The 12,783-nt window shown below is 43.9% G+C and overlaps 1 pseudogene; it reads left to right on the top strand.

Moving 5' to 3' along the window:
• The first annotated feature begins 8,890 nt into the window (after window positions 1-8,890).
• Window positions 8,891-9,259, top strand: LOC110314151 (annotated as a pseudogene).
• Window positions 9,260-12,783: the final 3,524 nt, after the last annotated feature.

The following is a 12,783-nucleotide window of genomic DNA, read 5'->3' as shown; positions in this document are numbered from 1 at the left end:
GGGGACTTAGCTTTATTGACTAAAATAGCATTAAGTGGCCAGCTGTGTGTGTGTGTGTGTGTGTGTGTGTGTGTGTGTGTGTCTATGTCAGATAAATAGTCCCACCATCATATCTAAAATGCCTACTCCTGGCATGTGGGCCAGGTAAGCACCCTGGCAGCAGCCCCTAGCTAAGAGCTTACATTTGCAGAGAAGCTACTGTGGAAACGTTTTTGCCTGATGCCCTTGCTCTATCCAATAGCCTTTGTTTAAAATTTACCCATGTAAATAATGGGAATTCGCTTTTGATTCCAAACTGTGGCGGTGGGTTCAAGTGATAGTTGCTAGTGGTAGAAGGAAGATGGTTAGCTCTGTACATGCTGGGCACAATGGCAGAGAAACAATATATGGTTCTGCCCAGAGTTGTTGTTGTCGTTGTCGTCGTTGTTGTTGTTGTTATTCTACATAGAGTCTTAGCTTGGTCTGGAACTCTCTATTTGCCTGCCTCAGCTTCCTCCTAAGATTTCACTTCTGAATTCATCCTTATTCGGTTTGGACTACAAAGTGGAGAGAGTGCATATCTCCCATCAGACTCAGGGCTGTCCTGAGGCTGGAGATATTGTCACACACCCCTCCCCAAGCCTCCCCACCCAGGACTGGGAACTTTCTGAAATTGGAGCCCTGAGTCTCCTCCCTTAAGCTGGCGATTCTCCAGCCCGAGGAACCAAATGAGCTGTTTCTGTACTCAGGAGCATCTCCAGGACTAGTGACCTATGCATTCTTTGGTATCCGAAGCACTCAGAGGCTTGGCATCCAAGGCAGAGCAACTGGCTCGAATCTAGCCAGAAAGGTTGCCTGATGGGCTGAACTCCTGTCTTCGGGCTGGCCAGAATGAGAAGGTTGCCCGTTGTAGGAAGACGGAGGGCCCACGTGGTGGGTCCCTGCAAAGGGGTGCTCCAGAGTCGGTTCAGGCCCTTTTATGTGCCCCCGCCCCCGCCCCGTCCCCGCAGCGCAGAAACCCTCTCCCCAAAGAAGGCTGGCTGCCTAGGGAGGGCCCGCGGGGGAGGGGAAAGGAGAGAGCGTGAGCACTGTGGGGGCTGGGAGAGGCTGGAGAGGTGGTGGAGGGCCGAGGGCTGGAGACCAAGCAGCAAGGAGCCGCCAGAGCCGCTGGAGAGCGCAGAGGAAAAAAGCGGAGGAAGGAAACCCATTCTGCCCCAGACACCAAGTATCTCCTGTTACCAGCGGAAAGGTGCTGTCTCAGAAGAGGTGATCAGAGCCCTTGAGAGGGGGCGATCACGTGAATACAGAGGGGGGGGGGAAGCGGACAGACAGACCAACAGAGCCTAAAAGCCCAGAGGGAGGCCAGCAAGGAGGAGGCATGAACCAGGGGCAAAAGGAGCAGAAAGGAGGGGTTCAGCGCGGGCCTACTCCCTCTTTTTCCTTCTCTCCCTCACCCTCAACTCTCTAGTCTCACACTTAGGGGGCCCAGTGACCAAATGGGAACTGCAGGGTCTGTGTGCCGGCCTAAGAAGCCCTTTCTTCTTCTCCATCACACTCTGTCTTCTCGGCTAGGTTTGACACTTCCCTCTCCCAGAACAACAAAATGGGCAGTAATTCACCTTGGTAAATGCTACTCCTTTCCAGGTTGCAAAGTACAGAGAATTCCCTAATATCTGCGGGGGTGGGGGTGGGGGTGGGGGGAGCTTCCTCTAGGCCCTTGGAGTCTGGAATCTCCCTGACCTTAGAGTACCCCTCAAGTCCACTGGGACACAGAGTTCACTGAGCAACAGCAAACGAAGGTTTGGGTAGGGGTCTAACTGTGCCAGGCAGAGTGCAAAGCACAAGGACCCGCTCAACTAGACAAAGCAATGTAGCCTGCCTTCTGGAAGCTTTTATTGTGAAGAGAGACAGGTCACAGACTGACTACAAAAAGGGTCTATGCCAAGTGCCAGAGAGAATATGGAGAATGGAGACAGAACAGAACCTTTAGGAGGTAGGAGTTGGAGCAAAGCACTCAGAGTTCTGGAGGCCAAAGGATGTAGGGACAGGTGGAGGAACTGTTCTGAACAGAAGGGCTGAAGCAAAGACCAACTCCTAGTTGAACCTTCCTTGGTTCACAGTTATAAAGGGAGTTCTGTCATTTGAAAACAAATTGAACTGTAAACATTGCTATTTTTCTTTATCTAATTGCAGACCTTACTGCCGGCCCCTTGTTGCCGCTGATTACTGGGAATTGGCTATAATTTTCCAAAGTGCTACCAATTCAATGAAAAACCTTGCTCAGTCTGCTTTTTCCATTGAGGAAGTTTGGGCCAGGAGGAAATGAAGTCAATATCCTGTAGTTCCCCAGTCCCCCTGCCCCACAACGATAAGAGGTGACCACCCACTCAGTGAGTATGGCCCAGAGGCACTAAAATCTCTGCCCTGGCATTGCCCTGTTCCCTCAACACACACCATGGTCTTTCCATTCCTTGCTGGGATTGGACAATCTGAGCAGAGTCTCTCAATCCAGACTCTAGGTCCTCAGAGCAGGCCGGGTCTTCCGTGGCTATCTTAATGCTCTCTTCTTGACTTCTTAATCATATGAATTACTTTATCTTGTTTAGTTTGCAGAAATAGATTCTATTCTCTGTTTCTCTTGAGGGATTTTTACCAAGGACCCCAAGAACTTGGTATTTCTTCAACCTTACAGCCTTTCTTCTGGCCAACGTCCAACTGCACTAGAAGTTGGGGAGTCTTACTAACATAAGGGCATTTTGGTACAAGGGAAGACATAACAGCTACCAGCTTTAGCTCTTGACTTCTACAATGCCATCCTCAAGGCTAAGAGATGTCATTTTGATAAGGGGCTGCTGGATTTCTCAGGGCAATGGGACCAAATTCCCAAATAGGCTGCAGACCCAATAGCACCCACCCTTTTGCACGATCTAGTGGAAAGTCGATGCCCTCACCACCATAAAGCATGCTGTAGTTGTCACTCTACTGTTCTATCCATTTCTTAGTCTGCAACCATCTATTTCTCACTGAGGATCCCTCTGTACTCAGGACTAGGTATAGACTCCTTCTCATGAGGAACATCTGCTCCATTAAGAAAGCCATTGAAACTATGCACATGGCAGTGCACACCTTTAGGTCTTAGGAGGTAGAGGAAGGCAGATGTTTGTGAGTCAAGGTCAGCCTGGTCTACAGAGCAAATTGTAGCCAGCAGGGCTACACAGTGAAACCCTGTTCAAAACTACTTGTTAAAGGAAGAGATGACACATTCTACATAGCAGGAGAGAATGTTAGCATTTATTCATTGTTGCTGTTGATTGAGACAGAGAATCAGTGTAGCTCAGGATGGCCTCAAACTCCACCTGTAGCAGGGAAATCCCTTGAATTTCTGAGCCTTCTACTTCCTCCCAAGTGCTGAAATTACAGGCATGCAATATCATACCTGTTTTATGCAGTGCTGGGGATGGAACCCAGAGCTTTCTGCAAACTAGACAAATACCCACTAGGATATATATCCCAGCCAAAAATAATCAATAATTTAATTTATGCTACTTATGAACGGTGTGGATTTCATATATGTGTTTATAGTTTTGAGATGTCTTACCTTTAGCCCATTATGACCTGGAAGTACTGTATACTCTTCATTAGCCTTGAATTTACAGCAATACCCCCTGTCTCACCCTCCAAAACTCAGTTAGCTGTGAAGACTTTAGTTAGGGAGACTCAGTTTTTTCTGTAGAGAATGAATAATAATGACCCACTCAGGGTCATCGTGTGAAGATGTGTTGATAATTTATGGGAAAAAAAGCCAAACACAGCATCCAGTTGTCTTACTTTTTTTGTGGCTATGTTACTACACAGCTACTATCCAAAGACAACCAACTACTATCAACATTTTAGTGCATTTTCTTCCAGGTTTTGTTTTGAGCCTTACCGTGTAGACCAGGCTACCCCAAATTCTCCATCCTCTTGTGCCAACCTCCCTAGTGCTGAGATTATTTGTGGGCACTACTACCTCCAATCTTTCCATGTTTAAAGGGGTGGAGGAAGCAGAGACTTTTGTAAGGCAGGGTGGTCTGGACCTTACTGTGTAGCCAAAAATGACCTTTAACTTCTAATTCTTCCGCCTCTACTTTTCATTGCTACAATTACCATCACTTTTTTTTTTTTTGGCTTTTTTGAGACAGGGTTTCTCTCTTATAGCCCTGGCTGTCCTGGAACTCACTTTGTAGACCAGGCTGGCCTCGAACTCAGAAATCCGCCTGCCTCTGCCTCCCAAGTGCTGGAATTAAAGGTGTGCGCCACCACCGCCTGGCCACTTTTTTTTAAAAAAATAAAATAAAATAAAATGTGGTGCTGGGGATTGAATCCAGGGCTTTATGCATTCTAAGCAAGCACGTTACCAACTGAGCTACATCGCTGCCTCCAAATCTTTTTTTCTTTTTTCTTTTTTTTTTTAAAGATTTATTTATTATATGTAAGTATACTGTAGCTGTCTTCAGACCCTCCAGAAGAGGGAGTCAGATCTTATTAAGGATGGTTGTGAGCCACCATGTGGTTGCTGGGATTTGAACTCTGCACCTTTGGAAGAGCAGTCGGGTGCTCTTACCCGCTGAGCCATCTCACCAGCCCCAAATCTTTTTTTCAAATGCGTGTTTTTATCAGATAGTTTGTGATTAACACAGTACATAATTTTATAGCTTGCTTTTTAACTTAAATTTACAACAGTAAGTTCCTTGATATTTGTAAGCATTATCTTAGTGATCACATAATTGTTCATTGTGTAGATTCCTGTTGTGTTTTCAAAGCTCCTAGGCATACTGTTTCCTTTGTTCTTTACCCCTGAGCACCTCAGCAATGCCCTTAATGACACAGGCCCTTGCCAAAGACAATTACAGAAGCACCTGTTTCCCATCCTCTACATTCACATCCAATTATCCCCCAAGGAATCGATTGGGATCTCTACTTTCACTTAGGCATCTCCACAGATGTCTGTCCTTACACTTTGAAAAGTTAATTTTTAACTTAGCATACAAAGTCATAAAAATACCAAATGCCTCACAAATGTGCTTGCCATTCTTGAACAGGGGTCGTACTAATTCCTGTGTTCCAATTTTGGTACACGAGCTGCCAAAGTGAACACTGTCATTACACTTAATGGAAGCCAAGGCATACTCAGACCTTTTGGTGACATGTGTACACTGACATACTTCAGCCTCAGAGGATCATCTTCTCTTTCAGCTTATGATCTTTCTAGTACTAGGCTCTAGCCTGACTTCTGAGCCCATGCTCAAATGGCGGCTTCCTTAAGAAGTTATGTTTCTGCTAACCAGAGTTAGCACCTCCAATGCTTGGCAGCACTCACATGTCTGTTTTTGAGATAGATCTCACAAATCCTACATTGGCCTGGACTCACTGTATATAACCAAAGATGTCACTGATGTTCTGATCCTCCTGCCTCTTCTCTTCCAAGTTCTAGGAGTACGGTTGAGTACCACCTGGTTTTATGCACGCAAGGCAAGTGCCAAACTAGGTGGCCTACATCCCCTGTAAACTCTGTTTTTGGTGTGTATGTTGAGGGGCGGGGTCAGCTTCTTACTATGTACTCCAAGCTGGCCTAGAACTTGAGATCTTCCAACCACGGTCGGTCTTCAGAAGGCTAAGAGGCAACTTGCGTGCCATCAAGGTCGTGCCCTAAGCTCAGTTTTGCTTTCACCCAAATGGTAGGCCAGAATGTAAGTAAGCACTGTAGCCACCATCAGGCCTTAGGGACCTGATGGAGAAGAAAGATACTGTAGCCCTTTCCCAGCTGAGTGGTAAAAGATATCAGGGACCAGGAGAGGGTGTGGAGAGGAAGGGAGAGCTTTCCTTAGGCCATTTCTTTCTTCCTTAGGTAAAGTCTTGACAATTCGAGAAATCTGAATTTCTCTAATCTGAGAGTAGAAGCACTAAATAGATGGCTTACTATAGGGGTAATAAAGCTCAGTAGGAATGTCCCTGAAAGGTGGCCCTCTAGCTTCAGGACAAAGGTGTCCTTAGTCCTTGGCCAGAAGGTTTAGTCTGGAGCAGGCAAGTCTGGGCTCCAGTGAATGAAAAAAGCAGAAAAACCTACCGGAATTCTAGGAGGAATGGGGTCAAAGGGGCAATCCTGGGGGGTGAGAGTTAATTTTAAGGTGAAATGTTCATCTTAAATCCGTAGAAAAGAATGCATTATTTAGTGAATGGTTTTGCAGTGTGTGACTATTGGAGGAAAACAAGTTAGCACTTCATGTCATCTCCCAAGAAAATCATAAAGTGATATAGTGATAGCCAGTTAGTGATTTCTTTCAGGGATAGGTCTGGGGATGAAGCTTAAGGCCACAGACATACGAAGCATGTGCCCTAATACGGAGCTAGCTACTCAGGCAAGTTCTTGATTGCAAGGTGCGGCATCTAATCCTAATGAAAGCACACAAAGCTTTTCGCTGGCAGCTGTCTGGGATCTCCTTGTGACTAAACCTGTGAAGAATCAGGGCCGAGAAATAGCTCAGTTAGTGAAGTACTACCCTAACATGTTAGGAATCCCTGTGTTCTAGCTCCAGTGCCAGAGAAACCTGAGCATGGTGGCACACACCTCTAATTCCAGCAAGAATTAGAGGCAGGGAGGTCAGAAGTTCAAGGTCAACTTCAGTTACAAAGCAATTTTGAAGCCAGCTCTAAGTTGCACAAGACCAGCTCAAAAACACCCACCTCCAACAACAACAACAACAACAACAACAACAACAACAACAACAACAACCAAACCATGAAGCATCAGCCTCATAAAGAGGGATGCTGTGCAGCCAGGTCCATGTCACAGGCCTGACTTGCTTAGGATGCCTTGACACTGGGGTCCCCTTCAGAGACTTGCTGCTATTCTAGACACAGATTCCTTCAGGATTCCACCCCCCACCCCCACCCTCCAAGCATTGTAATGCTAAAATCCAGAGGGAGCTGTAGTATCTCTAGCAAGCTCTAGGTGACATCTTTGACCTAGCTACCAGTGGATTTACTTTAAATTATCTGGGAATTGGGATAGTGAGCAACCAAAACTAGGACTATCCGTGCTGGAGAGATTGCTAAGTGGTTAGAGTGCATACAGCTCTTGAACAGGACCCGAGTTTAGCTCCAAAAGTCCTTATCAGATGGTTTCACAACTTCATAGAGCCCCAGCCCCACTGGGATCTGAGGCCACCTGTGTACACCCCTGACACACACTTCTTTAAAAGTAGTACAAAAAAAATCTTAAAAAAAACCTCTAACTGTTCAGTATAGTTACTGACTTTTTATTTTTAAGGCATGGTTTCACTATGCAGCTTTGAGTAGCCTGGAACTCATAATATAGAACAGATTGGCTTTGAACTCAAATTCACAGAGATCTGCCTGCCTCTGCTTCTCAAGTGCTGGGATTAACGGTGTGTGCCACTATGCTTGGTGTGCCACTATGCCTGGGCCAGTTGCTGACTTGCTTTTTTTTTTTTTTTTTTTTTTTGACAAGGTTCTACTCCTTAAATCTTAGCATTCGGGATGTCAAAGCAGGTGAATCCTTGTGAGCTCAAGGAGGCCAGCCTGGTCTACAGACAGAGTTTTAGGGCAGCTAAGGCTACATATAGAAACCCTGTGTTGAAAAACCAAGTCAAATAACAAAAAAGAAAGAAAGAAAATAAAAGAAAGGAAAAAAAGAAAGAAAGGAAGAAAGAAAGAAAGAAAGAAAGAAAGAAAAGGAAAGAAAAGAAAAGAAAAAAGAAAAGAAAAGAAAAGAAAAGAAAAGAAAAGAAAAGAAAAGAAAAGAAAAGAAAAGAAAAGAAAAGAAAAGAAAAGAAAAGAAAAACTGATTCTCTTGCCTCTACCTCTCCAGTGTTGGGGATTACAGCTATGCTCAGCTAGTATCCCCATCAAAAAAACACATTTCTTTCTTTTCTTTCTTTCTTTTCTTTTCTTTTTCTTTCTTTCTTTCTTTCTTTCTTTCTTTCTTTCTTTCTTTCTTTCTTTCTTTCTTTCTGTATTTATTTATGGAAGTGTACCATGTCACACATGCGGAGACCAAATGACGAACTTTGGGTGTCTCTTTTCTTCTTCTACCACTTGAATCCCCAGGGTTAAGCTCAGATCAGGCTTGGTGGCCAATACCCTTACCTTCAGAGCCATCGCACAGGCCATTAGTATCACCATTTTATAGACAAAGTTGAAGATGCCTTTGATCACACCGCTAGTAAGTAAAGGGTGAAGTTGAGACTTGGTACCAGCTTCCTTTGCTTTCAAGACCATGCTTGGGCTGGAGATGGAACTCAGTTTGCAGAGTATTTGCTTATCATCACCAAGTCTTAAGCTTGATCCCTAACACCCCATAAACCAGATATACTGGACAATGCCTGCAATCCCAGTACTTAGGAGGTGGAGACAGGAAGATCAGATGTTCAAGTTCATCCTTATCTGCCTGGTGAATTCAAATCCTGTCTGAGCTACTTGAGACCCTGTCTCAAAGAAAAGCTTATGCTTGTTGTTTACTGTGTCGTAAAGTGACCATGAATGGCCTCAACAGGCGCATCTCTGAATTCAAGGCCTGCCTACTTTACAGAGTGAGTTCCAGAACAGCCAAAGCTACACAGAGAAACTCCATCTCAAAAACAAAACAAAACTACTACAACAAAAGAAACAAAACAAAACATAAAAAAAAAACAAAGAAAAAAAGTAGAAAAGAGCATGATCTCAAATAAGGCATAGACAATCCAGAAGAAAATAGGTGACCATGCTTCTGATCTTGGAAGTAGGGGCAGGTGTTTTAGGCATACAAGTAATTGAAGGGACAATGATGGATGACATAGATTTAGCTCTATAAAAATGTAAAAACTGCTCTCTTTCTCTCGAACCGGGCAGCCTAGCCGTGAACAACGCAGTGATGGCTAAGATTAAGGCGTGGGACCTTCGCAGCAAGAAGAAGGAGGAGCTGTTGAAACAACTGGATGATCTGAAGGTGGAACTGTCCCAGCTTCGCGTCGCCAAAGTGACAGGCCCCGCGTCCAAGCTCTCTAAGATACGAGATGTACACAAATCCATCTCCCGAGTCCTCACGGTCTTTAACCAGACTCCAAAAGAAAACATCAGGAAGTTCTACAAGGGCAAGAAGTACAAGTCCCTGGACCTGCGACCCAAGAAGACTAGAGCCATGCGCCGCCGGCTCACGAAGGATGAAGAGAAACCGAAGACCAAGAAACAGCAGTGGAAGAAGTGGCTGTACCCACTGTGCAAGTATGCAGTCAAGGCCTGAGATGACAGTGACAATAAAGTGCAAGACTGGCTGGCAAAAACAAAAACATAAAACATAAATTTTTTTTCATTTTTTAAAATTCTGTATATGATGCATGGGTGGGTATGTGAGTGTCTGTGATGGTGAGAGACATCAGATAAACCTGCAGCTGGAGCTCATACAGGAAGCTGGTTGTGAGCCCTTGTTGTAGTGGGTGGTAGGAATCAAAGACAGGTCCTATTCAGGACTGTATGCATTCTTTGTCACTGAGCATCTTTCTAGCTTAATTTAAACTGTCTTTTTTAAAAAATGTGCCAGGCATGGTGGCACACACCTTTAATCCCAGCACTCGGGAGGCAGAGGCAAGCGGATTTCTGAGTTCGAGGCCAGCCTGGTGTACAGAGTGAGTTCCAGGACAGCCAGAGCTATACAGAGAAACCCTGTCTCAAAAAAACCAAAAACCAAAACCCCCCCCCAAAAAAAGTGTGTGTGCATATGTGTGTGTGTTCACAGAAGCCAGAAGAGGATGTCGAATGTCCTAGAGGTGGAGTCACATCCAGTCATGAGCCACCTAACATTCCTGCTGGGAACTGAGCACAGGTTCTCTTAGAAGAATAGCAAGAACTTTTTTTTTTTTTTTTTTTTTTTTTTGGTTTTCGAGACAGGGTTTCTCTGTGTAGCCCTCCCTGGCTGTCCTGGAACTCACTCTGTAGAGCAGGCTAGCCTCGAATTCAGAAATCCGCCTGCCTCTGCCTCCCAAGTGCTGGGATTAAAGGCGTTTGAGCACCACTACCACTGCCGGCCTAGCAAGAACTCTTAACCTTTGAACTGTCTCTCCAAAAAAAGAAAGTCTTACAAGTTCATAAGGGAAAAGATGAGCACCCCAGAAAACCAGTCAAAGGATACAAATTGGCAATTTAAAATACATTTTTTTTTGAGACAGGGTTTCTTTGTGTAACAGCTTTGGCTGATCTAGAACTTGATTTGTAGATCAGGCTGGTCTTGAACTCACAGAGATCCACCAACCTCTACACCCCCCACCCCCTCTCCCAGTGCTGGGATTAAAGGCATGCAGCACCACACCCAGTTTATAGTTCATTTTAACAGCCGATGACCCAAGCCTGTAATCCCAGCATTAGCAAAGCTGGATGAGAAACAGGAGGATCATCTTGAGTTTAAGGACTACACAGTGAATTTGAGACCAGCCCTAGCTATGTAGTAAGACCCTATCTCGACAAAACAAAACAAAAACAAATCAAAAGCGGTCCAAAGAAATGACTCAGAAAGTGAGAGCACTTGATTTGAAAGCTTGATGACCCAAGTTCAGTCCTTGGAACCCATGTAAAGGTTAGCAGAAGAAATCTGACTCCGAAAAGTTGTTCTTTGACCTCCAAGCACATATACTCTAGTGTGCACACACAATCCCATGATAAAAAACAAAACAACAGGGCTGGTGAGATGGCTCAGTAGGTAAGAGCACCGACTGCTCTTCCAAAGGTCCGGAGTTCAAATCCCAGCAACCACATGGTGGCTCATAACCATCCGTAACAAGATCTGACGCCCTCTTCTGAAGTGTCTGAAGACAGCTACAGTGTACTTAAATATAATAAATAAATCTTTAAAAAAAAACAAAAAAAAAACAAAACAAAAAACAAAAAAAACCAAAACAACAAAACAAAACAAAAAAAAACCCAGCGTTGGCTGGAGAGATGGTTCAGCAGTTAAGAGCACTGATTGCTCTTTCAGAGGTCCTGAGTTCAATTCCCAGCAACCACATGGTGACTCACAGCCATCTGTGAAATAGAAATTTTTTTTTTGGTTTTGTTTTTTGTTTTTGCAGTAAAACAGAGACACAATTTTATTTGTACTTTAAATCCAGAGTATATTCTCCATTCTCTTGACTTCAGATGAATCCAAAACTTAATTTTAAGCCATGGCAGCCTAGTAACTAGGCCGACCTTTCTCACTTGTGAGGATGAAGTCTGTTGCGCTGAGAGAGCAATGAAGTAAAATAGAATTTTCAATTCCTTAAAAAAAATTGTCATAAAATTTTAAACTCTATCGCCAGTGAGATCAAGAATTTGCAGATTTCCCATCCTACAAGACTGAAAATAATAATTAAAAAAATCCCAGAGTTTAAAAATGAAACAAAAACAAGTGGATAAAATTCTAGACTTCTTTTGGCTTTTTGAGATAGTCTATCGGCCAGGTGGATCTTATACTTACTGTGTAACCAAGATGACCTTGAACTCTAGATCTGCTTGTCTCCACCTCTTAGAAAGTGCTGGAATTGCAGGCATAGAAGACCATCCCCAGTTTATGCAGTGTTAGGGATAGAATCCAGAGCTCCATCCCTACCAACTGAGCTGCACCAAGAAGTGCAATTTTAAATACTGAGCTCTGCATTTTAATATTTATTTGTTTCATTTATACTCAGTGTCAGAGAGTTTAGAAAGGTCTTTTTTTTTTTAAGAAAATCAGCTTTATTTATTTATTTGCTTAAAAATATATGAAATTCAGGCTGGAGAGATGGCTCAGCAGTTTAAAGCACTTGCTGCCCTTTCAGCTGACAGCTGTCTAGACTATGGCTCCCAAGGATCTGGATTCAATGCCCAGCACCCACCTAACAACTGCCTGTAACTCCAGTTCCTGGGAATCTGACTCCTTCTGGACTCCATGGGCGCCAGGCACACACCTGTTGCATAGACATGCATGAAGGCAAAACAATCATACACATCAAATAAAAGAAATCTAAATAAGAGTTCCTGTAGCGAAGTCATACTTCTTTAAAATATATGCATATATATTAGCCAGGCAGTGGTGTCACAGGCCTTTAATCCCAGCATTCAGGAATCATAGGCAGGCAGGGAGTTAGTGGCCAACCTTGTCTACAGAGTAAGTTCCAGGATAGCAAGAGCTACATAGAGAGATCCTGTCTTGAAAAATACATCTATCTATCTATCTATCTATCTATCTATCTATCTATCTATCTATCTATCTATTATCTACCTATCTGGAACTCTTTATGATATCCTTACATAGGAGTTGTGTTAGTATTCTCTGTATCATTTCAGTTTTAGAATATGTGGTGCCAAAAGAAATATGTTTCCTTTTTTGAGAAAGGGTCTTACTCTATATCTCAGACTGGCTTCAAACTCACGGCTATGTGTCTTAGTTAGGGTTCATTGCTGGGAAGAGACACCATGACCACAGCAACTCCTATAAAGAACAACATTTAACTGGGACTGACTTACAAAGTAAGATGTTTAGTTGATTATCATCATGGCAGCATCCAGGCAGACATGGTGCTTGAGAAGGAGCTGGAAATGGAGTGCAGAGTTCTACATCTTGATTCGCAGGCAGCAGGGAGGAGACTATGTTCCACACTGGATGGAACTTGAGCACAGGAGACCCTAAAACCTGCCCCACAGTGACATACTTCCTCCAACAAGGCCACACCTCCTAATAGTACCACTCCCTATGGGCCAAACACACAAACACATGAGTATACAGGGGATCCAAACCTATTCAAACCACCAGACTAT

The sequence above is a fragment of the Mus pahari genome, chromosome X (genome assembly GCF_900095145.1).
Source record: "Mus pahari chromosome X, PAHARI_EIJ_v1.1, whole genome shotgun sequence".
Classification (NCBI taxonomy): Eukaryota; Metazoa; Chordata; class Mammalia; order Rodentia; family Muridae; genus Mus; species Mus pahari.
Note: the sequence above shows the minus strand (reverse complement) of the source record. Positions and strands in the feature narration are given on the sequence as shown.